At 36.7% G+C, this 27,664-nt stretch overlaps 1 long non-coding RNA gene across 5 annotated transcripts in view; it reads left to right on the top strand.

Moving 5' to 3' along the window:
• Positions 1-8,519: 8,519 nt before the first annotated feature.
• Positions 8,520-27,664, top strand: part of LOC143684355 (uncharacterized) — a 139,982-nt gene continuing 120,837 nt past the window's right edge. For 4 of the 5 annotated variants that reach the window (XR_013176004.1, XR_013176005.1, XR_013176000.1 and 1 more), the window contains exon 1: positions 8,520-8,632. This is a non-coding gene — a long non-coding RNA (uncharacterized LOC143684355). The remainder of the gene's footprint in view (positions 8,633-27,664) is intronic. The other variant, XR_013176012.1, reaches the window with a different exon arrangement.

Below are 27,664 nucleotides of genomic sequence, written 5' to 3'. Positions count from 1 at the left end.
CAGCTGGAAAGGCATATGGTGAACACAGCATCATCTGCCAGCTTCTTCCCCTGGCTTCCTGTTTCATGAAGCTCCCTGGGATGCGTTTTCCTTCTTCATCTCCAGAGGTCACTGGCTAGTGGACTCTGCTTCGTGGTGCTACAGCATTCTCTGCTCTCTCTGAATCTCTCATTCTCCAAAATGTTTCCTCTTTTATAGGACTTCAGAAACTAACCAAGACCCACCCAAATGGGTGAAGACATGCCTCTACCTAATCCAGTTTAACAACCATTCTTGATTAAATCACATCTCCGAAGATGAGCTAATTGCAGTTTCAAACATACAGTACTGAATAGGGATTAGAAGAAATGGCTGCCTTTACAAAATGGGATTAGGATTAAAACATGGCTTTCCTAGGGTACATACATCATTTCAAACCACATAAGACTGTAGGAATTTTGGAGGTTTGAGGAGAGAAGGTGTAGTTTTTTGAGATTAGGGAAAATGTAGGAGGGCTGCTGAGCAGTGCCAAGAGCCGAGTGGAGATCTGTGTATGTAAATTTCAAGGGAGATTTAAGTGAACGTAGCTGTGAGGCTTTCTCCAAGGGCAGCCATGACATAGATGCAGATGAGTTTAGGGTCTGAATTTTCCAGTTGACTATGGAGAAGAGTAGAAATTAGGAAACCAAGGGAGTCTGCAAGGGCGTAATTATAACGATGTTATGGACTCTAACTTGGGTGAGGAGGGAATGGGAGACATGAAGATGTTGCTAGACTGTAAACAAATGGTTGGGCCACTGGAGTTGAAGATTTAATGTGACATACGTATTACTGGCAAGGGGCTGGAAAGATGGGGGGTAGTTATCAGAGCATGATGATTTGGAGACCTAGATTTTGGTGAGAATGAAGATATTGGTAATGACAAGTTCCGTGATATGTTGAAAGATCGGGTGCTCGAGGTGGAGAAAATCATTGTTGGAAGTGAGGAGGTCCTGGCATGGAATGTCAAGGCCATAAATGGACTTCCTATGTGGATGGTGAAGCCACCGGCGGGATGTCGTAAGAGGAAATGTGGAGAGAAAGATGGCGAGCCGAGTACTAAATCTGCAGTGAAGGAATGAGCAGGATGACTGAGAGGACGATTGGTGACTGATATGAGGAAAGTTTGTGGATGGAAAACTCTGCTGGCAAAGTCCCTGGAGAAGGAGAAAGGGAAAATTGTTCAGAAGCAACAACTTAAGAGACAGAAATGTAACAAACTATAAGGAGGAAAAGCAAGTTAATAGAGATAAAAGTTTATATTAAATAGAATGGAAAAAAAAATAGAGTAGAAAGGATATGTAAAATATATTCTTCTACATGAACTTCCCAAATAAATCAATCCTTGCCAAGTATGATTAAGGAAAAAAAAAGTAACTATAGGAGTGAGAAACCAAATATAGTCATAGCTATGGAAGAGGGTAAAAGGAGGATAAGAAAATATTATGCGTAATTATTGGCAATAAATTGAAAAATCTAGTGGAAAGACTTAACATCCTAGTAAAATATCAACCAAAACTGATCCAAGAATAAGGAGAAGTAGTTTTTTATACTTAGTCTTCATTGGGAAAAGAATCTTGGCTGCCTTCTTTCTCATTGACTGAAAGGTATAAAAGAATATTACAACCCTTAGAGAATCATCCATGTTATGTCATTGTAATTATCAGAGAATATCTGTTGAACACATACTGTGTTCATAACAGAAAACAACCTATTTTATGTAATCCAGATGAATTTATTCCCTAAGAAATGATTTCATGCTATGGAATTAGCAAAAGGAATACATGGAATATATAAAAATAAGACTTATGTACAGCATATTTGGATTATTCAATAGATGGTAGAGTTGATGAATGAAGAAAAATATAGATAAATCCATGGCATATGGGGAAGCTATTAAGCATAAACCATCAATGGCAAAAGTCATTTTGATTATGCTACAAAAGTATTTTATGTCTAACATACCAAATGTACTTTTGTGTTTGTACTCATTGCATTTGATTTTCTCTGGACCTGAAGGTAGGTGATGAAACCCTTGTTTTAAAAGGCAGCATACATGAAATCCATGTATTTGGATGGATGCATTGGTTTGACTGCAATGTTTTAATGAAATATAATGCAGTACTGGAGGTTGCCAGTAGGTGGAACCATGGATTTTAGAAATTCAGATTGAAACTTCCTTCTTAGTAAACAATGGTAATGTAACAGCTTTAAGAAAGCTTAATCTGTTTTATTGACATTTTCCTGGATACATATGAACCAGAATAAAGAGTAGCAACCAAAGTAAACTTGTAACTGTGAACCTCAATCTTTGAGGTTACTTCTTGAGAGTAAGTCTCAGGACAAACTAAACATTAAAAAAATTCTTATTTAGAATGTAATGCAGATTTTAATATCTAGAGAATAATCTTCATGAACTCATCAACTATTCGTGAGTGATAGAGGTAGTGATGTAGGAAGATGGTATTCAGCGATGGAAATGCAGCACCATTATCTTGGACCACACTGCTTATTTTTGCATTTTTAATTTAAATTCTTCTTTGCTTGGCTGGAGAGTAGGTCTCAGGTTTATGGGTCTAGTCTGTTTCACATGACTAGTTTTGTGTTATCTCAAGTCTTACTTGATTAATGCAGCCATAGTTTAAAAGAAGCAAATCTGACATGAGGGCTGGGAATCCTGCAGTTTGGTTTTCAACAGAGATTGTGTCTTCCAGTGTCTAATGTTCTAAAAGATCATCTGTGGGGAGGGGTCAATTGACACCAAGTCAAGTTCACTGACTTGTTCTGTTCAAGCTGGTCAAGATCCAAGGGTAGTCTACTGAAAGCAATATTTGTAACCAAGTGTGTCTAAAAACTTCGACATCGCCCATTGAGGTACATGTTTTCTGACTGGGGCACCTGAGCTTATTTAAAGTTAGGACTTTCTACCAGCTCTGCTATTCTTCCTTTTTTTTTTTTTACCTATTTATGATTCCTAGTCTACTGAACTTCACAGGTAGTTGGAGACATGTCATCTCCTATATTCTTTTTGCCAACACAGTGATGTGAAAAGCCAGTTCAGACTTGGCTTTCTTGGTTTCAAGGGAGAATACTTCCTCACAGAATAAATGAATTACTAATAACAACAAAGGCAATAAGTATATAAAAAGTAGTTTTGTTCGATCAAGAAAATTAAAAGCCCTTTCCTGCTTTCTTCTCTAGTGTGACTTCTACATTCTCTCTGTGATTTTCTCCCCATAAAGTTCAGTTGTTGCTGGCGAATCACTGCCAGAGCTCAAGGCTCTTGCCTTTAAACTGATGACAACATATTTTTAGTTTTATATCATTGTAATGGTAATCACCTGATCCCACTCTCCTGGTATTTTTATTTTATTTTATTTTTTTAATAAATGAGACAATTGGGTTGTTGATAGAGTGGGATCGTTTTCATGGCTAGTCCATAACAAAATCAGGACAAGATTTCAGATTCCCAGAGGTGTGCCCTCATGCTCTTTCAATCAGGCTGTATGGCTTCAATGACTTCAGAATATTTGGGAGGTTCCTTTCTTCCCTATCAGTGGTATGAACTGAGCCTGAGTTTCCTGGCCTGGGTTCTCTGGTAGGGAAAAGGGGAACCAGTACTTTAAGGGTTCCCCAGTGACTCCCCATTCACTTTCTGACTTCAGTTCACAAATCTCTTTGAATCACAATACAGATTGCTCCTATTAAAAATGCAAACAGATATGACATTGTGCAAAATGAACTATTAACTAATCATATGAGTAGTTACTTAATATATCATAGGAGTTAGCTCTGGGGTAACTGGTTGCGGTGGGTAGAGCTGATTGAGGAAAAGTAGCCCTCAGTAAGTCCAGCAGAAGGTGGGAGACCCTCCATGAGTCTCACAATCAGGATGAGAAATTTGCCGAAATAGTCCACGCTGACTGGCACTGTTAGCTGAGATAAGTGTGGTTGTTAATTGAGATAAGTGTGGAAGCCACTGAAAAGTGTTTTCTTATTAAAGCTGAGGACTGTCTTGTAGCTTAATGACTTTGAAATAATCCTTTAAATTTAAACTTTGGGATTTATTTTCCAATGTGGCATCGTTTGCTTGCATGGCCTTTCTGTTTAATTTTTATCTCTTCCTCTTTTTACCCGGCAGCTCCCTCTTTTGCCTTTGACTATGGGCTTCTCAGTTTGGAATTTGCCCCGTGTTCCATCTTGTTGGATTATTGATAACATCACTGTTTGGATTTCTTCTACTCTGGAAGAATAACCTTCCTGTTCCATAGAAACAAATTCATATTTAGAATGTTGACTTTTAGTTTTTTCAAAAACCAATCTCCTACTGAGGATTAAAGAAATGTAAATGTGACATGCAATATTTTTTAAAAGAGCTTCCTAATTTTTCTAAAAGCAGATATTGAATGTTACTGGTGAAGGTGCAGTTCTGTGCCAACAACTACTGATAACTAGGGGGACCATTCACACTGGTTTGTCTAGGACAGTCCCAATTAATGCCTGTTCTCATCACATAATTATTGATTGCATGTCCTCTCACTTGGGGATGACAAATGATATGATCACCCTATTGATAACCCTGATATAAGAAATTTAAGAAGTGTTAGCTGGGGTGACCTCTCCAGACCACTCCTAGTCCAGCTTTGAAGGTAATTTCTATTAATGCTTCATTTGCTCTAGAGAAAAATTATCTTCATTCCCTTTAGAAAGTGTTTGATTTTAAAGACTGATTGAGGCATCTTTTTTCAGTGCTTAGGGACATTCTATGCTTTAAGAATATTTTTCTCTTTCTTTTAAAATTCTTTTTAATATCTTTCTTTTAGAATATTTTTAAACTTCAAAAGTGACATATATTTACTGCAGAAATTTTAGATGTGCAAAGAAAATTAAAAGGAGAAAGTGAAAGCCACATATCTGTATTTTTTCACTTAGAGATAACTGCTGTTTGCATTTTATTTTATATCTTTAATGTTCTTTTTTCTTTAAATACCATGTATCATATGAAACATCATTTATATTATGTTTTATAGTAAGAGAACCAGACATTTTCAGGCTGCTTTTTCATTTAACATTGTATTGTACTTATCTTTCTATCATACTTATCTTTAAATATTCTTCTGCAACATTAAATTGAACAGGGGTATTATATTATATTATTTGAATTTATCATAATCTATTTATCTAAGGCTCAAAAGCTTTTGTGTGTGTGTGTGTGTTTAATTAGAGAAGTTGTAGGTTAACAGAAAAATCATGCATAAAATACAGAGTTCTCATACACCACCTACTATTATCCCCTGGCACTAGTGTAGTACATTTGTTACAATTGATGAAAGAACATTTTTTATAATTGTCCTATTAACTATAGTTCATGGTTTACATTAGGGTTCACTGTTTGTGTTGTACAGTTATTTTTAAATTTTTAAGCTGGCAATGTATATGCAACCCCAAATTTGCCCCTTTTAACCATATTTGAATATATATACATATATATAACTCAGAGCTGTTAATTACAACCATGTTGTGCTACCATCCATTACCAAACCTTTCCATCACCCCAAATAGAAACTCTGCCCAGTTTAAGCATTAACTCTCCATTCCCTTCTCCCATCCTGGCCCCTTGTAATCTATATTCTAGTTTCCAACTCTATGAATTAGGTTATTCTAATGATTTCATATCCGCGAGCTCTTACTATTTTTGTCCTTTTGTGTCTGGCTTATGTCACTCAACGTGACGCCTTCATCTATGTTGTTGCAGGTATGAGAACGTCATTCCTTTTTACGGCTGAATAATAATATTATATTTTATGTATGGGATCCTCCCCAAAGGGCCCAGAACAATGGGGGCTTCAATTAAAGCTGGATTGATTTGATTTTGGCTGGATGTAGGGAAGAGCTTGTGTGGTGTAACTGCACTGCGTGGCAGTGGAAAGCTGCCCTGAGGATAAAGGGTCTAATGAAATAATTTCTCGAAATTCATTCTGCATCTTCACTTCCTTTTTGGTTTAAAGACTTAGAAGAAAGAAACTGATTCCTGATAATAATTTTTTTTTTAAGAATTGACTGTGCCTGTTGGGTGCTTCTTCATGCAGGTTACGAAAATTAAATGGAATGTTTCCTTTCTTATTAACCTCAAGTTCTTAAATTGCTGTAATTAAGTTGTAGGTTAAATGGAGACCAGAAATTATACTTTCAGATCATTAAAAGACCATTTCATTGTCATAATTTTTGTTTTAGCTTTTAGTTATTTTATTAGACTCTATTATTTTGCTTTAATTACAATGTTATAAAAATAGTGAATGATGCCATATAGTCCATATATCCAAATGAAGCTTTAACAACTATCAGCTTTCCGCTGTACTTGTCTCACCTAGCTCCTTTTTTTGTCATGTATTTTTTTATGCTAACAGTATTTTATTGAGGTATATTTTACATATAGTAAAATCACAAATCTTAGTTCATAGCTCAGTGAATTTTGACAAATGTAATCACCACCACAATCAAGATTTCAAACAGCTTCAGGACCCTAGAAAATTCCCTTGTGCTCTTTCTCAGTTAATTCCTTTTCCTGCCTCCTACTCTCCACCAAGGAACCATTATTCTGATTTCCAACACCATGCAATAGTTTGGGCTGTTTTTGAACTTCATATAAATACAATGATACAGTATGTACTCCTTGTGTCTTGCTTCTTTTGCTTAGCCTAAGATATATATATTTTTATATTTATCCATGTTGTATGTATCAATAGTTTATTCTTTTTTTGTTAATTCTTGTTTATTGTTGACTTTGGTATTTCTTTGGGAGGATGTATCATAGTTTGCTTATCTGTTCTTCAACTGATGGTCATTTGAATTGTTCCCAGTTTTGGAATATTAAAAACAAAGTTGCACTAAACCTTCTTGGTAGGCCATTTTGTGGACAAAAGCTTCATCTCTCTGTATCATTTTTTATTGGCACTATTTTCTTCTTGGATGACTTATTTCGTTTGTGATTAAAGAGAATCTAAAAGTACTTGGAGGAAAAATTTTTTGCAGATAGTTACCAAAACTTACTTAAGAATTTATTTTTACATAAGAAAACATTTTATATTGAAAGGAAAGATCACTGATATTATTCTAAAATCAAAACTTATTTGGTACTTTGGGTCAGTAAATTATTTATGGAGCTTTCTGAATGAGATGCCCACTTGGAGTGTTTTCCTAGCTGAGCTGGATTTAAGAGAATTATCAAATAGCCCAGGCATTAAGCATGAATACTGTTTTAAAAATGTAGCCCTATTGTAGTTACTCAGCTGTTTTTCTTCTTCTCAATGGTGTGGTACTTACAATTTTGAAAATTTAGCGGAAATACTATAATAAGTCTGTCCTGGAACTGATAAGAGTTCTTCTGAGTGTTTTCTTTGGCAGCAGGCAATCTCCTCTGGGTTTCATTTAGCTGGACCAAAGACCTGTCATATCCGCATTCTGTAAATTTTTGTATTATGGATAAGGGAATCTGCTTTAGGAAATGAAAAAAAAATTCAAGCAAAAAGGGATCTAAATTTCCTCCTTTGAAGTTTGTCAGGGATTATATGTACTTTTTCTTTTTCCTCTGTTTACAAGCTTTGCTGGACATTGAAGCACAAGGCCACCATATCAGGCTCAACAGTGACATTTCTAGCTCTGCTTAAAATTGCACAGTAATTTTTATTCAATTGATACTTAAAGTGTTATTTTTTTCTTAAAGCATATAGTCCCCAAATTCATGAAAAGATGTGAAATTGCATATAAACACAGATAGCATCTATTTTGTGATCACTCCCAAGTGCCAACAAAGTCTGGCAACAATTTATATACAGAAATCAGGGCTAGCTGGATCTATAACTTTTTATTTTAATTTAGTGAACTTTCTAAAAAGAACTGCCATTTTAAAGATTTCAAAACAGTCTCTACATTTTATTTTATTCTTTATCAGGAAACAAGGTAGCAACATATATATATTATATAGCATATATATATATTATTGTGTGTTGGAAAACCTGAAACTTAGCTATTCAAAATGATTTATGATTATGCAGATTTTAAAAGATCAAATCATTTTATTGTTCCCCTCCCCCTAGATTTGGTTCATTTTCAAGGAGCCTATGGATTTGGCCTCTGTGGTTTAAGATCTAAAATTCTTTGCTTTGGCATTTATTTGTGTCTTTGATTAGCAACTAATGGAACAAATTCTCTCATCTTTTACCTTTGTTGCCAATGACGATATGATGTATTATGTTTGCCCAATATGCTTCCATGATATCCATGAATATGAGTGATTTCTGTGTACAAGTGTGTCTTCATCCAATTAGGCCTAAGTAGGTAGGTTTCCTGGATTTGATAGAATCCATTCATGAAAGTTGAAAATCAGCTTCGTAATTCTTTTGGGATTCACATGTGTGACAAAAGCCTTGTGCTAGCCACTGAGGATGCTGAAAGCTACCGCCATGTTCTAGAACAAAGAAAAATAGAATGTAATTGGTGTTCTACAGACGATAACACCTTGTCAAAGGGTTTGCGGATTTCAGTGAGAGTCAGAGTAGACCCTGAGGAAGTACTGGGAGTTAATTTCCTAGTGAAGTTGATCATATGATGAATGGTGAGTCTTTATTCATGGCAAAACAGTCTATGTACTGGTCGTGCTTAGTTTTTAGAGTCAGTGAGAGTGCCAGTTAGCATAATTAACACTGGATTATACTTAAGAACATACCTGTATTACAAGAACATGGCAGACCCTGGACAAATTGTGATCCTGACTGCTTGCCTATTTCATTTCTATCTCCCTTATCTCTTCCTTCATGAGAGTTCCCTCTCTATAAGCCACCTTTAACCTCCCTCTTCACTTGTTAGACCTGTTTCGAGGGTCCATTGTTAAAATTTGGATGTCAGTTAGGAACTTTAAAGGGCTGCCTCTTTAAGAAGTATTTTCCATTTCATCAGGGTCAACATTTCCAGCCAAAGGAAGCCAGTCAGGATGGACTCCAGGATGCCGTGGATGATCTGTCCAATACATATCAGCCCACTGACTGTCAGGGAGATGCCTTGCTGGTTTCACCTAGTGTATGGGAATAGCACTGTCTGGTCCTGCCTTTTAAGCCATTCCAAGTAGATGCGGATCCTTCTTGTAGACACAGGGACCCCTACATCATTCATCACTGCACTTTTTGTCATTGTTACACATGGATATATATTGATGAAATGCAGGGTGTAGGCCCACACTTAAATGTGGTTGTTAACAATAAACAGTTAATGATTATTTATAGTGAGTAACAACAGATAAACACATAATATAATTTAAGGATGTGATACTGTGCTAGAAGAATTTAAAGCAGGGTGAGAGGATACAGCGTTTGAGATTAGATAGTGGGGGAAGGTCTCTCTGGGAGGGTGACATTGAACCAAGCTAAATGGAGTGAAGGACAAATTCTTGTGAAGTGTGAGAGTTCTCCCAAATACTGAGAGGGGGCACCCCCAAATGACAGGTGAGATTAAGCCACTTCAGTTTCTGGTATAGGGAAAGGCAAAACAAGGGTTCTAAAATCAAAACAAGTTTTCACAATTTCTGAGTTTTGTTTCATTCCTTCTAGGACATTTTCATGTATTTTTATCCCAATATCTGTGACTATTAAAACACGTAGTTTTGTTTCATGTTTTCTTTTTTTCAACATAAAAGGTTTACTTTTACATTCTGTTATGTGACTTGCTTGTTTTACCCACAAATTATGCCTTGTAGATCTTTCTACATTAGGATAAATGCTTAATGTGGGGTCTCCTTCATTCCTTTGAGATACTAAATATGTTATAACTTCATTAGTTGTTATCCTGTTGATGATCATTTAGTTTTGTATCACTTACAGTGCTTGTAATAAAATACAGAACACCCCTTTAAGTTTGAATTTCAAGTAAACAGTGAATAATTTTTAAAGTGTTAGTATGCCCCCAATATTTTATTATTATTTATATGAATTCAGATCTAATTGGGTATCCTCTATTTTTATTTGCAAATCTGGCAATATTACCATTAGAATTGCAATTGGTTTAACAATAAAGGGAAGTTAAACTCACATAATTAAAAAGTACAGAAACAGGGAAAATTGGATCAGAAGCCCTGCTCTTTTTATTTACAGTTCTCTGAGCAACACACCCATGTGTTGATATATTTTGGGTTTGAATTCTCTTGTTAGCAAAATCATTGCAGTAGTTTCAAGTCTCATATCTGCAGAACATTCATTTAGAGGAAGAGAAGGTCACTGTGTCCTAGAATTCTCAGACGAAGTCCTGAGATTCACTCCACTTGGATCATGCTAAGCCACATGCTACCTCTGAACTAATTACTGTGACCAGGAAGATGGAATGTATTGGATTATTTTAGCTTAGGTCAGGCTTACCATACTGGGACTTGTCGGTGGAATGACTTACCCTAAATCACATGAAACCCCACAGGAAAGGGAGGGTTAAGGATTGGACAGTCAGCCAAGAGATTTTCACTGCAGGTAACCCCTTTGGTTATACAGCATCTATTTATATCCTTCTTCTCATATATATTTTCAGAAGTTTCTAAGCATACATAAAATGAATGCAACACTAAAGGAAAACAAAACCTAATCCAATTATTGCATCCTTCTTCAAATCCAAGATTACCATTTGGGATGCAGGCCCATATGTAGCATCTCATAGTCAGGAGACCTATAATCAAGAGTTCTCCTGAGACATCCATCCCCGTACTGCTAATATACAGCAGACAGTGATGTAGAGACGGCAGTCCAATTGCAGTACAAACTCCCATTGAGGAAAGGAAAGTATGGGAAATGAGGCAATGGCTCCCAGTCCATAACATATATTTTCACCTGCTCTTCATGAATAGCTTGGATCCCTGTCCTGGCATTGGAGCGACTTCCCTGGCCTGTCAATAGGGAGACCCTAATTCTTTTCTCAGGAAAGATTCTTCTCATCCCTTGTCCGCTATGTCATCTGGTCTTGTCCTCTGGGAGCATCTTTCCTGTCCACAGCCAAACCTCACGTGGACTTAGAGAACAATGCCCATCAATAGCCCATTCCCACTTGCTGGCATCGGCTTAGGGACTAACAGGGCCCTGAGGCACAGGTGGGGACTGGGGCCAAACTCACAGTGTGAACCTGGGGGAGTGGTGAAGCTTCTTCAGTCGGGTAAGAAAGTTAACTATAAAATGCCAACAGACTACTCCAAGGGGCTTTAGCAATTAGCAAGCTGTGGATCTGGGGAAAGCTGAGGACGCCAAAACAGCCTTGGGTTAGGGAACAAACATTCGGTCAGTGACTGATGGATAAAATCCCTGATATCTACAAAGAATATGACACCAGAAAACAATGCCATGCTAAGATATGCTTTTCTTTTTCTTGGCAAATTCTCTAATTTGTTTCCTAGCATCCCTAGCAGGTATATAGGATCATATGAAAGCTCTCACTAATGGAATGTAGGCAGAAAACCTGATCCATAAAACCTACCATGAGTGACTCTCTATTCTCTTTCTATACCTGCTTGCTGAATGGAGAGAACTTGAGGATCTAGAAGGGAGGATGGAGACACAAGATGGATGGAGCTCATCCATTGAAACCTCACTGAACCATTGCCTCTGAAGGAAATAAACCTCTATTTCATTAAGTTAGTGAGGTGGTGAGCTTATTTAATTGTGATTAATACAAAGTTTTGAGACAGTAGACAGAGAAGAAAAAAAAATGTTCTTACTCAAAGAACCTGCAAATAAAACTCCAAAAATACACCAAGAAATGTAATTCCAAAATCAGTGATTAGAATACACATTTATTGCAGGTGCTATATATTTTGTGGGGCAGTTTGACAAAGACCCAAACAAGCATGTTTAGGTTGTTTAAGGGAAAAATTTCCATGATGTTATTTTATGATTAAATAAAGGAGTAACTTCCATGAGCTTAGTAAAAAAGTTAAGAACTCAAGAGTTTTTAAAAGGTTAGATATAGAATAGAACCAATTTTAAATGAAAAAAAATTGTCAACATTAGAGAAAGCTTAGCGTGCATCAAGTTGAATAGACTGTAGTGAATTGAAAGACACTATGAAAAATGCATCCAGACAGCTGAACAAAAAGATGTGTTGAAAACCATGTAGAACACACTGAGAGATAACTCAGTCTACTACTAAGATAAAAGGAATGGGATGAAAGTTTGAAAATTTGATAAGAAAACATCTAAAAATATTTCAGAGTTTAACACAAGGCACTCATCCATAGATGATGTAAGTAATGTAAATATTGACCAGGATAATTACAAGTCTAAATGTAGGTACATTGCAGCAAAGATTTATGACATCAAGAATAAAGGGAAAAATGTAAAAGATAAAGAGAGGAAAGATAGATTATCTATAAAGAAATGACAATTAATAAGGTACAGATTTCTTATTAGCAACAAGAAGTGGCTAATATCTTTAAATTTCAGAGGGAAAATAAATATCAAGATAAATTTTCATGTCCATCAAAATATTGATTCAATAGTGAGGGAAAAGCAATTTTTCAGACATATAAGGCATAATTACATATGAATATATATTTTATATATAGAAAATGAGGACTTTGGAATTTTATTGTTTGATATTAATAGTATAATTTAGGCTTTCTTTTTAATAATATTTACATGGAATTTCCTTTTTTTTTTTTTACGTGGGCAGGCACTGGGAATCGAACCCGGGTCTCCAACATGGCAGGCGAGAACTCCGCCACTGAGCCACAGTTGTCCTACATGAAATTTCCTTTTAATCTCTTTATTTTTAACCTTTGTTGTTTAGTTTTAGGAGTGTCTTGTAATCAACATATAGCTAAAGTTTTAAGATATTTAACCTGAGAGTCTATGTCCTTTAACAGGACATAAATAACCTGTTACATTTGCAACATGTTTAGATTCATTCATGCTTTTTATTTTGTGTTTTACATTTGAATTTTGGTTGTTTTTTCCTTTCCTTTCCTGGTAATCTTGGATTGACCAAAGTTTCTTTGATTCATTTTTCTCCCTCAGTAGTTTGAGAGTTGATACTTTATTTTGAGTCTTTGAGTGCCTATCCTTACATTTTTAATGGACTTTATTAAACTCTTGTCTTTTCATCAATAGGTAGAATTAGTCTGCATTTATTTCACCCTACAAACAACACAAGAAACTTAGTTCACACTTGCTCCTTTCCACTGTCTCCTCTCCTTATGATCTTCCAATGATGTCATCTTTTCCCCCTAACTTTCTCCATTCCATCATCCTATCACATGTTCTTTCAGAGTTATCATCTAAAAGGTTAGGTCCTTACTAAAAATTTTTCAATCAACACAAACAATTGGTCACTATAGTTGACCCTTTTCACTTGCATTTAATTTTCTTCTTGCTAGAGCATGTCCTTTGGTAGTACATTCAATGATAGTAAACTATCTGACTATAAATTGCCATTTTTTTTTCATATTTATGCTTGAATGACATTTCGGCTCATGTTAGTGTTTTTAAGCTCAACACGATTTTCCCTCAGATCCTGGAAAGCATTGTTTTATGATCTTCTTGTATTTGATATTGCTGATGAAAAGTCCAATATAAACCTCATTCTTTTTTCTGAGTAGGTTAAACATTTCCAACACTTCTAATTCTGGTAAACATTTGAGTTTTCACTTTATTTTTGGTTTTCTGAATTTTTTTTCCATATCATGTTTAGATATGGGTCTATTTTATTCATTCTGCCCAGGCCTCAATGACTTATTTTAATCTGAGGCTTCATGACTCTTTTCTCTATTTCTAGAACTTTAATAGAAATTCATTGGTACTAAAATTTTTGAATTACATAAAAATGTACAATTCATTAGGCAACTTTCTTGTTTTTGTACAGCTTCTGCAAGTTCATAAATGTTCAAAAAGCAGGAAAAAAGTACAGTTAAAGTAATGTATAAAGCTTTTTCCTTTAAAAATACAGTATTACTAGGTGGGCCATGGTGGTTCAGTAGGCAAAGTTCTCGCCTGCTATGCTGGAGACCCAGGTTTAATTCCCAGTGCCTGCCCATGCAAAAAAATAATAATAATAATAATAAAATAAAATAAAAATTCAAAAAATAAAAATATGGTACTACTTATAAAATGAAGTAAGGGTAAAAGTGATGGGTAAAAAGGAACAAAAATTTACAAATTGCAAAAAATAATATTTTGGGGCTATACTTTTTAAGATGATAAATAATACTTTAAAATGTGATATCTTCTTTGATCGCAAGATGTTTCTCATTTACTCTTCTGCAGATTCATTTATTAAGTCACCAAAAGTTCTACAAAATTTATAGAAATTTCATTTTCAATTGATAAAATTGAAATTGCTGTCAATTGCTCTTGGCAAATGCAAGATCACAAATAATTTTTTATAATTGTTCATTTTGGGAAGGATATTTCTGCTAAGGCAACTGTGTCTGGAACTGTTAAGAGTACTACACGGTGACAGCATTGGGACAATGTCTGTTTAATTATTTTGAAGTATCAATGTTAGTACATGCAGAGGTGATGATTTGTGAGGAGCAATTTTGCTAAATAGATTTAAATCGTCCTACTGTGGTATATTGAGCTATATACCCCAGAAAAAAAAATCAAGTTCTTAATTTACAATCCTGTGGATTTGAATCCATTGTAAGACCTCTTGAAGATGTTATTTTTGAGAAAGCGTGCCCCAACGGAATGAGAAGGGGCCTTAATCCAGATGACTTAAGTCTTTTCAAACAGAAGAAATTCAGACATTGTGAAAGAGCCACATGGTGGGGCCTGAAGGCGGAAGTCAAGAGGACATCATCAGGTGACATGAGGTGGGGATCCAGGCCAAGGAACCCCAGGGACTGTGGTCACCTGGCACTGCAATGCCACAGTCCCCAGAAGGAAGCCTTCCAGCCTCCAAAACCGTGAGACCAAAACTCCTCCTTGCTCAAGCCACCCCCCTGTGTGGTGTTTGTCATAAAAGCCTGGAAAACTGAGACACGTACAAAACAGTTTCCTATAACTCTGAATTTAACTTTAAAAAAGTAAACTTAGCAATGGCATTTTAATGTTTCCTCTGACATTTCCTGAACTTGTGGAGGCTGTACAAAAAACAGAAGGTTGCTCAATGAATTGTACATTTATATGTAATTCAAAAATTTCATATAATTCAAAATATGTTTTAGTGCATTTTATAGCTGTCTGCAATTTCAAGAAAATTTTAATTTAAAAAATTGTCTTCCTTGTTAAAAGTTTATTCTTCTGAAGCTTCCTATGAAACAATACTTGTTTCAATCGAATGTGACAGTCTTTACATTTAATTCCAATTTCTCAACCTGTGGATGTTTGATCTGCATTGTTGTAGCAGTTTTCAAAATTAGGGTTTGAAAGAATAACTCCCTGGTACACTTTACTGTCCATGTGTATCCTTTTCATTTTTGGTAACTGTTTACTGACAAAGTTTACTCCCTGAGCATCCCAGTTCCTGTTCATAAAGCTGGCACTGAGAGGGGGGGACTCCAGGGTACCCCAACTCACCATCTCCGTGTAATCTCTTGAGAAAAGCACCACTGTGGTGCTTTTCTCAACTGCTCTTACGTGGAATGTGTGCACTGGCATCTGGGTTGACTGATCCTAACCATATTTTCTAACTGGACACAGGCAAAGTACAGTGGCTTTAGCGAGAGGAATAATGTAGTACACTGTCGCCTTGATCCCATGGCTAGGGCCAGAATAGATTTTTAAATCTCTTCTGGAGAATCAGAAGTCTCATTTATAGCCGCCTTTCTAACTTGGAATGTAAAGTTTACATTATTCAGGAAATGCTAATGAATGTGCATAAATAAAGCTCACCCTCTATTTCTAATCATCCGGTCCTTTAAAATATAAACCATCTTCGACTCCCTAATTAGACCTCGTGGGCCAGTTTCTGGTGTGACTGATGTCACTCCTTGGTGATTTTTTTTCTCATTTTCTGCCTCTGTATATCTTGGAGGCATAGAGGCCATATTTATTTGCATTTCTGAATGTATCAATCCATTCATAAAAAAGGTTGAAATGGTAAAGTTCAGAATTTCATGTCTAGACACTAATCTGAAAACTTATCCAATCTACCTAGTACTGTCTGGCCTGCTTTTAGAAGAGGAATTTTATAATATTTCTTTTTTTCCAGATAGGAAATAATAATGAGGAATGTTTGTTTGTGGAAGTATTTTCTTAAAATTGTGGCTTTTATAGTGATGAAAGAAAATGAGGGTATGTAATGTTTAGGAAATTTAGCTCTTTTGATTTGAGAGGAATTATTTATCTTTAAAACTCAGTATTAACATGTTCTAGTGTAATATTGTGCACACTAGTTTTGAAATGTGTATCACATGGAATTTATGGTATAACTGGAGTATTAAATATCAGGTAATTAACAAATTATCTAGATGCTCTTTATGCATTTTCATATACCTTCATTTGATTGTCTATGCATTTTGTTTGATTTGAGATGATTCTTTATAAGAATATTTGGAAAGTTTGACTTCTTGCCAGAGATTCAAATGAACTTGAGAAATATAAGCAACTTTCATTTACTGAATGTCTGTCATTAAGGCAGAAAGGACTGCTTAAATCATACATTTGGGAAGGAAATTTAAACAGAAACATAATTCGTACATGTGCCATTGTTTCTTCCTGCTGTGGCATTGTCAAAAATAACAGAAGACACTGTTGTTAAAAACCCACTCAACACGGTTTCTACATTGTGTTAGAATGCACTGTCTTTTTAAAAAGTTCTGATATACTTGCTGGTGCTGGCGAGCATTTAAGAAAGTGGGTTAAAATTTGGCTTGAGGAGGGTAAGGAAATAACTTAGGTTGAAAACTCTGATGTGAAAGATCTACTTTTCCATTGGACTGCTCTTTTGTACTTCTTGATGAAATGATTGGTTTGGACAAATGAAGCCTCCTTCTTTGTCTGCATTTATTCACCTGACTAACTCTTTAAAATTTTCTTTTAGATGCTGCCTTTGCATTTAAAAAAATGATTAAACATACATTGGTCTTTTAAACTGAGCAAGGAGTTGAATTATTAGCCGTTTATCTTTGGGGACTTTGGTTTATGCAAAGTTGCAGCTCAGTTTAAGCTGAAACAAGTTTGATCATGTCACCTGCCCCTCTCCAAGCTTTCAGGGTGAATAATAATTGTAATGAACTCAGACCACTCCAAAATATTTTAGCATTTCATTCTATCACATGAAGAACATGAGCAAAATACTTCATTCTGTGACCAAGGAGGATTGCTATTTTTATTCAAAATCATGATGTTGTAGTGTTAATCAGAAGAAAAATGATTCACCAATGTCATTTCTGTTATAAGCAGTTTTGGAAAATGAATTCAGAATGTCAAGTCTGATTCTGTTCAAAACATTGTGAAGGAGAGACTACTCCGTGCCTATGTGGTTTTAGAGACCACTCTCTACTTCTCCTTGGGAGAGTGATTCCGTTCTCTGGTCCTCAACCCACAGAAAGGCTTTTCTTTATCATTTATGAAGTCCCTGTGGTAGGTTGAATTATGTACCCTAACTTAGACATATCCTTAATCATAATTCCTGTGGGGGTGAGCCCATTGTAGGTAGGGTCTCTTGAAGATGCTACTTTTAGTTAAGGTGTAGCCCAGCTTAATGAGGGTGGGCCTTCATCTGGATTACTGGAGTCCTTTATAAGTAGAATAAATTCAGACCTAGTCAGAGAAAGCCGTGGAGACGACTGGAAACCTGAAGTCAGTGGGGACCTGGTAGAGAAAGGCGAGGATATTGCCTTGTGATGGCAAAGTCAAGGAACTCCAAGGATTGTGGTTAGTCAGCACTGGAATGCTACCAACCCCAGGAGAAAGTAAGCCTTCTAGCCTCCCAAACTGTGAGCCAATAAATTCCTGTTGGGTAAGCCAACCCATCGTGTGGAACTTGTGATAGTAGTTCAGAAGGCCAAGGAGAGGAGCTTGAAGCCAGAAGTCAATGGAACCAGGAAAAGAAAGGAGAGGATATTGTCATGTGATAGGAGGAAGGCTGCAAACCAGAGAACCCTAAGAATAACCATCAGCTAGAACCAGAACGTTACAGACTTTGGGGATGAAGTATCACCTTGCTGAAGCCTTGATTTTTGACTTCTAACCTCAAAACTGTGAGCCAATAAGTTGCTCTTTAAGCCAATCCATTGTGATAGCAGCTCAGGAGAACCAAGCACTCCCACTCTAATGAGCGGTTGCTCTCCAGTCCCATTGAATTACATATTGAAGATACCAGATTAAATTTGAACCCAGCCTTGGATAGTTTCATTTTAATAGGATTCGTAGGCTTAAATTAAAGAATAAAGCCTCAGAATGGGAAGTTTTGGTAGACAGGGTGAGTTCCACTGTTTTTAAGGGAGCCTTTGAATCTTACTGAATTCACACTGGGCGTGGACAAGGTGAGTACTGAGGACAACAAAGTGTCATTTTCACCAGCTCATGTTATTCTACCATCTTACCCCTCAAAGGGCACAGAGCATTTCCTGTGGCCTGGGGCAGAGCTTAGTTGCTGCTTAGCTGTAATACCTACAGAGTGACTGAAGCCTTTGTCTTATGCTCCTATCTGTGTACGCTCCTGTAGTGTCCTTGACTTATTCCTAACAAGGTCCTCGGCTTTGCCTCAACACTTACGGTGGTCCAGTTTGGCGTGCCATCCCATCCTCTCCATCTGAACTGTGACAGCTCTCCCTCAAGTTCCCAATTGCTAACAGGTGTCTAACTTCTCAGGGACGTCCCAGCCTCCTGGATAGAGCCCTGAAGAGCTTCTTTGTGTGAGGCAGGTACAAACTCGATTTGAGGGTATGGTAGTTCCACTGCACACTTGTAGTTTACAAAACTCAAAGTATAAAATTTACCCATGAACCCAATTTCATCCTCCCACCATGTAACTGGAAGTGAGAATACTTCATTTGTGTTGAATATGCTCCAGTTTTAATGTCGGTAGTCTCTTAAAATGTCCTAATTCAGTCTTGTATGTGTCATCTCAAATGCAAGCCCATAAATGCTGACAGATGGTCCTTCTGAGCTTGTATGTGTATAGATATTAGGGGAGGGAAATTGAAGAGAAATTTCTAATGGGAGGTTGCCCAGGCCTTTGAATGACCCAATATCCTAACTATCCCAGAGGTCATCAGGCCTCAAGACATTTGCTCTTTATGTCTAAAACTTCATGAAGCTAAGAATAATAATTTTTTAATCTATGGGAAATAGAGCTGTCACACGGACCACGATAATGGAGGTTATGAACAGCTCATGTTTTTTTCCCTACCATGAAGTTATGTGGTTCCTCACTGTATTCATTTACCATACAAAATCCCTGCTGTATAGACCAAAAATGCTCAGGGTTACAGGGTCAGTTCCATCTCTTTCCTGTAACTGGCTGTGTTGGGAATATGAAGGTTGTTTTAGGATTAGGGCATCAGAAATAGGGGAGTTGGAGAAGCAAATGATAAACAGAAGGCCAAGGTAATTGGTGCCTCCACTACACACTACAAGTAGCTTTAACAATTGGGCCAGATATAATGAAATTTACTGGCTGCCTCCATTTCTCTACTAGGGATGACCTTACCTTTGGGATTAGAAGCACACCAACTCTGAGGGCTGGGACTTCTCTCTCTTGGACTGTGCTTTGCCGGGCACTGACAATAAACCTTCCTGTCTAATCAATCCAAACTTTGATTGACACATTCATTCTTTGAATGTATTAATCTATTCCATCTGATTATAGTCAAATCCTGTTGGTCTGAGAGATGTTCAGGTGACTTAACTATGCACTGACTATAGTTTGTTATAATTACATTTAACTCCTAAGAAGGGCTATTATTTCTAAATTCTTGGGGCCACCTTAGTTTAGTCCCTAAGTACTAATAGAAAACATTTGGAAGCAAAAATAAGGCAGGTTTTCAATTATCGATAAACATTTCTTTATTAAGAATAAACATTTCTTAATTCAAAATAGTATGTTAGGTATGATTCTTGCTGTAATTATTTTATACTTAGTCATTTTAACTGTTAAGCTCCTAAGTAAAATACTCTTATATTAATTCCTTTGATGAATTAAATTAGAATATTTTCTGGTGGGTTTCCAAGTTTTGATTTCTTAGTCTCCAGAAGATACACATTCAAGCATTACCTTAAATGGAAAACTTAATTTAAAATCTAAAGCAGCTTACTCAAATGACTTGGCAAAGCCATTTAAATGAGGTTATTTATTAGCTATTTACTGGTGAGCAATTCTATTGAATTTATGATGGTCAATTGTGATTATGCCAAATGTGAAAATACTTTTTCAGGCATATTTCTATAGCATTTTCATTTTGGTCTTTAACTCTTTAGATAGCTGGTCAAATTGTACAAATCAGAGGATGATCAAGGAATATTTGAGACCAGATTTTGTTTCTGTATTCTCCTGAGTATCTTCTCCAAAATACCCAGGAGAATAAAATAAAAACTAAATGAAAAATAAAAATAAAAACAAAATTGCTGGTTTGGTTCTTAAAATTCTTTAATATATTGAAAATATGTCATATTGTATGAAAAAGGCAGCTTTCAGAATAGCATGTGGTAGTATGATTCTACTTTTGTAATAGAACTGCACACACGTGTGTGTGTGAATATCTAGTTGAGAAAAAGCAGGAAACTATCAAATAAAATGTGAAAAAGTAATCAGATTTATTTTAGGGTGGTGGAAAATATGGGAGCATATTTTTAGTACTTTCCCTGATTTTTGTGTTCAAAACTTTATTTAAAAATATAACAAGAGTGTTCTGTTTATTCTCGGATGGCAATAAGTTAAAAATACTCTGAGAGATTTGTGCTTCATGTTAAAATAGCAGTGCATTCAGCAATTACTTCACCATAAAAGTGGTCACATTTCCCTCCCTCTCTCCCCCTGACCCCCTTCCTTTCTTCCTTCCTTTCTTATTTAGGTATTTGCTTCTATCTTATCTTTGTGACTGGTTAATTTTAAACCATTGACTGAAAACCCACTTCTCTCTCATCCAGTTTTTCAGCTTGTTAGCAACATATTTGTTTTTTTGGAAAAGAAATTAGAGCTATTTCTATCTGTTCTCTATTTCATTTTGCCAGTAACATCCTTGATTAAAATCCCTATTCTAGGAAAGAAAATCTTTGAGCTACCAACTAGAGTAAGTTGTTTGCTGGAGAAGTTGTGGAGGTGCCGACTTCCTTTTTTAGATGATAGCTAACTTGCTAGATAAAGTTGTCATTACATTTAACTTGGTCTTTAATTATGAGCAGATGGATGGATTATTTTAATCATTGCTATATATCTTAACAATAGTTCATACATTGACACAAAGTGGAGAACATCAAACAGAAATTAAATGCTAGGGTAGGAAAGCAGCCAGCCTTCAAGGGAAGCAATTGATCACAACCTGTCATCTTTAAAGACCAGAAGAATGCAAAATAAACAGTTGGGATTAGTGTACTAAATACGGTTCATCAGTCTTCAGTTTGGCCCTTTGATAATTCATCTATCTCATTTATTTTAATGCTTTATCATGTATCTATCCAGCTCTGTAATTAGCCTTTCAGGTATTTTTTTTTCTTCCTGCCTTTGAATTGTATATGGTGAGATTCTGCAAAGAGAAGATATTTATTACCGCCAAGTATAAACGAAGCAACTCTTGAAACGATTCCATTTTATAGCTCACATGCTGGAATTCTTGCTAAAATTTAAAGGGTGTGTTAGGATTGGTTTAAAGATTAGGTCTTAGCACATCTACTTTATTCTGTTAAAGAGTTTGGCTTGGCTCTAGGTAAACTGATTTTACAAGAGGAGTCTGGATTTACGTTCCTTAAACTCAAAATATTGGTTCTATTTAAAAAAATTTATAAGTGCCAAAATTAGCTTCTGAATTAAAGTCATTAAATACTAGTACTTTACTGCTTTGCTTCTGAGTAAAGAGTTCATTTTTCCATGTCTGAAGGAAATATCAACAAGTGTGTTTTCTCCCATAGGAATAAATGTACTGATGGTTGCTTAGTAAATTATGTTTGGAATTTACCATGCCATACATTTTTCTGTAGAACTGGAGTGTTCCCAAAGATCTCTTATGGGATGTAGATTTATTAATTTTTTCCCTTCAGATTCAGAATATTAACGATGGTGAATCATTTTCATGATTTATTATTAAGCATTGAAAACCAGAAACAATCCTTGCAATCCAAATGGATATACTATTTTCACCTTGACATGAGAGAGTTTTCTTGTATTTTGAGTGTGAACATGATGGCAAAGTATTGAGTTACAATATGCTTCATTAGAAACCCAGGAGTGTGGGGTTTTCTAATTTTAGCTTCACTTTAAACTCCAGGTGATTCATCCACTTTGTAGATTATCTATGGTACAGTTTTAATCCTAGCTCACGTCCTCTTGAAGTATCTCTAGGCTACTTCCCGCTGTTGGGTGTTAGAGAGTTCTCATGGGTTCAAAGTTTCCTTGGAATTAATCTAAGACCAACATTATTTGGAATTTCCAGTCTGTGGTAAATACATTTTCCAAAGTTAGAAAGGAGTTTGTTTTTTTTAAAAAGACTTTCTGATGTTTTGCCTTATTTATGCAATTGCTGTCCTTTAATGGTGAAGACTGACTACGTTAGGTGAAAATATTCCATGTATGGTGATACCAATAATGATATGGGTTTTGACCAACTTACTGGAGAATATTATGGACAAGGGTTGAGGAAAATGCCAGCAGAGAGAGGCAGCTAAGCCAGCATAGAGTTTGTTTGTATATCATCCTGGAGCAAAGAATTTCTCATAAAGAATTTGTGACCTGTCTACCAAACCCATTTCTCTGATTTGTGGAGAAATAAAAAGATTAGAGGGCAATTCAGCTCTACTACTAGCCAGTGGTGTGATCCTCAGAAAAACCTGTAACCCTTTGCAATCTATATTTCCTCAGTTACAGAATGAAGATGAAAGAAAATGAAGTGTATGAGACTTAGTAGGTTTTAATCAACTTCCCTTCCTTCCTTCTTTGTTTCCCTTCTTCCTTTTCTACCTGTGCTTTGAGGAAGAGAAAACCAGTTCCTGATTTCATCACATATTTCTATGTGTGTGAATTTACTCCCTCATTAAAATTTATTTGTAAGCCCAAAATCGATATTCATGTAGCTTCCGCAAGTTGTACATGGACATACAGCAAAAAAGTTGCACCGCCCCATGCGTGTATTCCCAGCTGAGGTTGAGCAAGGTTAGGCTCTGCCCTCTTGTTTCAGCTCATACTATAGATGTGTCCTTCTTGCGGTAGATTTAGTGCCACATTTTTTTTTCACATTTTTATACTTTTAGTTAGTGATATTGCTATTTAAGATGGCCCTCAAACATAGTGTTGAAAGTGCTGCCTAGGGTTACTAAGAACAAGAGGGCTGTGATTTGCCTTAAGAAAATACGTGTTTGGTAAGCTTTATTCCACAATGAGTTATAGTGCTGGTGGCCATGAGCTCAGTGTTAATGAATCAACATACATGTTAGATAATATATCTTTAAATAGAAACATACATCAAATGTGGTCATGCATTGATCCTTCGACAGAAATGATGTGATGGGAGGCTTAGTTACCCCCAATTTCTGATTGGGTGTTTGCTGTCATTGTTGGTTTTTCTCTATTAAGATTGGCCAAGAACAGCTGAAGTCCATTCTAGAGATAATTTGGTCAAAATTGTGAATACCATGCTTGGCATGGTATATTAGGCAAGGTGAAAAATTTTACTGTATGACTTTACTTAATACTTTCTTGTATTATTGTACTGAAAATCTGCTTATTGTTTTAGAACTTCTAGCCATAAAATGGAGAGCAGGAGAATAGGCAGTATTTGTTCAGAAAAGGAATAAGTAGATTGATTCCCAATTGCTTATAAGTGATACAGAAGCAATAACAGCTGTTCATATACCTTTGTCACCCTACCTGATATTAGCCATATATTTTTTGTTTGTTTATTTTGGTATTTTCATGCTTTGTGTTCCCAACTAGATAGCTACTTCTATGTTTAGCACGGTGTCTTACATATAGTTGTTACTAAATAGATATTTGCAGATGAATTATCCTGTTTATTATCTGTTCTCTGGATATATTCAAGCAGAATACATTCAAGCAGAATATATCCAGAGAAGTTTAGAGAGGTGACTTGATGTAAGTCATGTAACTAGAGAGTGGTAGGTCCATGTATGTTTAATCTCCAAACCATTTTCATTGTTCACAGCACCACGTGTGTGTTCTTTATTCCTGTGTGGTCTTATAATCTCATACAACCATGGGGGTGGGGAGGAGGCAATTGTACCAAACGTTCAATATGTGATGATTTGAATATTCATTATTAAAGAAGATCCTGGGGTTTGCAATCACAGCCCTAGTTTTTAGTGATGGTCCTACCACTCATGTATGACATCAAGTCTCTCCCAGTCTAGGTTTTCTCATTTGCAAAATGAGCCTTTGTTATAACAGTACCTTCTCCTTCTGTTTTGTTTGCTGATATAAGGCTCAGTAGTGATTGCTTGAGCACTGGCTTTTTATAATTGCTTATCCATCACCTTATTCATGATAACAGATACAAAACTAGGTAGCAGAGAGTACTCTTTGAGCTTCCGCAGGATTTTAATGCCAGGCATACATCTTAAACTTTTGGGAACCATAAAGGTGGCTAATGAGCTTCATTCTGTTGACAAACACTATCATCATTGCCTAAACCCTCACACTCAGTTATCCCTACACCAGGAATCGCTGTACTGTCTATCAAAGGCTTCACGTTTAATGAAAACTGGGTTAGGGAAGCATTTTCATTACCTTTCCTTCTGAATAACCTCTTGTGTTAGATAGCCTCCAAGATGGCCGACAACGATCCTCACTTCTGTTATTTTTATGCCTTTGTGTAGTATCCTTCTCCACTGAGTCAGAGGTGCGCTGTGTGACCAATAGAGTATGGCAGAGATGCTAATGCATTATTTTTGAGGCTACATCATAACAAACTCCAAGGTTTCTGTCTTGGTCTCTTGCACTGCTTGTTCCAGGGAAGCTAGTCACCATATTGTGAGGAAGCTCAAGGAGCCTGGTGGAGAGGCTTGTGTGGGAAAGAACCTAGGTCTCCTACCAACACCAGGACCAACTTTCCAGCAATGTGAGTGAGCCATTTTGGAAGTGGATCCTACAGCCCCAGATAAGACTTCAGATGACTGTAGTCCTGGAAGACATTTTGGTTGTAATATCATTAGAGGTTTCAAGCCAAAACCACCCTGCTAAACTGTCTCCAAATACTTGACCTACAAAAACTGTGAGACACAATAAACATTTATTTCTTTAAGCCCCTAAGTTCTGGAGTAACTTGTTAAACAGTAGTAGAGAAGTAATATTCCTTACCAGCAATTTATACCTCCTGGAGGCACAAAACAATCTGCAGCAGCTCTTCCTAATTCCATGGTTCAATTTCCTACATCAAAAAGCTGTGGTGTGGGCGGGCCGCGGTGGCTCAGCGGGCAAAGTGCTTGCCTGCTATGCCGGAGGACCTCGGTTCGATTCCCGGCCCCAGCCCATGTAACAAGAAACGGAAAAACAAAATACAATAAAACAAGAAAATGTTTAAAGATGTTTCCCTTTCTTCCTTCCTTCCTTCCTTCTATCTGTCTTTCCTTTAAAAAAAAAAAAAAAAAAAAAAAAAAAAAAAAAAAAAAAAAGCTGTGGTGTGCTGGTAGATATTTAACACTGGCTCACCTAAAAACAAGCAAACAAACCAAAAACTGCCATGATTTGTAGTTTTTGCCAATTCCAATGGTGTAAATATTCCCAACCTGTCCAATTTCAAGCTATCAATGAGATGTCATTGAATGTGGAATTGGGAAGAGATGCACAATGGCATACAATTACACAGAATTTTCACCATTCAGAGATAATAGTAAAATATAGTAAATAATTAGGAGTGATAAGGTTTGAGTAGTTAAAGCTTTTGTTTTTAATATGATATTTCATTGTAAGCTTATAAAATTTAACTCTTAACAATGGTTAAATGTATTAATCAGTGCAAAAAATTCCTGTGAATTGAATATTTCACTCATGTAAGGTGGTATGAACTGGCTCCAGCACACTGCTACTGGAGGGATTTTTTTTGAGTGGCAGTATTTATTCAGGTCCTTGTCTAGTTGAAATACTGTTTGTGATAAACTTCCCATTTAAAATGAATTGTGCTCACATCTATAACAGTTTGTATGGAGGCACCTGGACTAGAATAAGTTGAGGGTTTTATGACATTTTGTTTGGTTGAAGTCATTTCCCTGGAAAATGCTTGATGCGTTATCTGTCTCTAACTCAAGTCCTAGATAGCTGAAGCACCAGCAATGGGCCAGCATGACATTTGGCCAAATGAAAAGAGAACAACTGATGTCCGCAGTTTCGAGGAGCACAGGTCCTTCGCTACCTGGGCCAGGGGCTCATGCGCTTCTTCCATGGGCTGCTCTGTGGGCTCGTTATTGCCTTTCCCTTTCTTTGCATTTGGATCTGCTCTTGGCTTCTAGGAGACCGCACAAAGCACTAATTATGGATATGGGCTTCGGAATCATAGTTGATTCTGTGTAGCCTTGGGCATGGTACTTATGCCCTCTGATATTGAAATTCTTTATCTATCAATAGGGTCTGTATGGGGACTCAGTAAGATTATGTCTGCAGTATGCTTAGCATAGTACACAATGCACGTTCAATTTAAGCTTTATGTTTCCTACTCTACCTTCTAACTCCTTCCTTTCCTTGCAAATAGAGGTTCCAGGTAAAACAAATCGTTTCCACTGTTGTTAGTACTTTTCAATTTAATTCCCTCGAGTCACTAGCAGTGCCATAAGCCAGCTGCACGTATGTATTTTTTCAAACACATGACTACAGGTGGCAACAATGTTGGCCCTCACATCAGACCAAGGAAGTAAAAAGAGAAAGAAAGAAAGAAAAGCCCCATTCACACTCGGGGGGTGATGAGAGACAGAGGAGCTGATGACATAAAGCTGGCTGGGGGTGCATGTCTGTGCCCGAGCCAGAAGAACTGACAGGCAGGACTTCAAGGCAGACCACTCTGTCGGCTCCTTGAATGCTTTGCTCCTTATCTGCCTCTTAGGAGGGGAAGCTCACGGGAAGCCTTTGACGATCCGATGCCTGGGCTCAAACTGATCCTTTTCCTATTTGTGCCACACAGCTGCACTGTCTACCCCTGGCACCCCCTTCTCCCCTCCCTGCATTTCATCGTAACGAGACAATTCTTAGCACTGCATTTATTCCAGCACCCTCCCCCCAACATACCTTAATGAATCACTCGATGAAAGCAATATGCCAGGGAGTTTTGTCATAAAGATAATGGTTAGTTCTTCATGTAGCATCTTGGTTTCTCCTCCCTGGGTAACTCTTTTATTTTTCTGTATCTAAGATCTCTCCGTTATTATAAAGGATGGATTTCTTAAGCCTTGCTAATGGCTGGGCCAGAATGGGATAAAGACCCAACAGGCACAATCCCTGGGGTCCCGGAGCTTATAGGGGTCACACTAGTAACACACTGGTCTGATACTGTGGTTATGAGCCATGATAAAGCTTTGCAATGGGA

This window comes from Tamandua tetradactyla, chromosome 1, assembly GCF_023851605.1.
Source record: "Tamandua tetradactyla isolate mTamTet1 chromosome 1, mTamTet1.pri, whole genome shotgun sequence".
In the NCBI taxonomy this organism is placed as follows: domain Eukaryota; kingdom Metazoa; phylum Chordata; class Mammalia; order Pilosa; family Myrmecophagidae; genus Tamandua; species Tamandua tetradactyla.
Note: the sequence above shows the minus strand (reverse complement) of the source record. Positions and strands in the feature narration are given on the sequence as shown.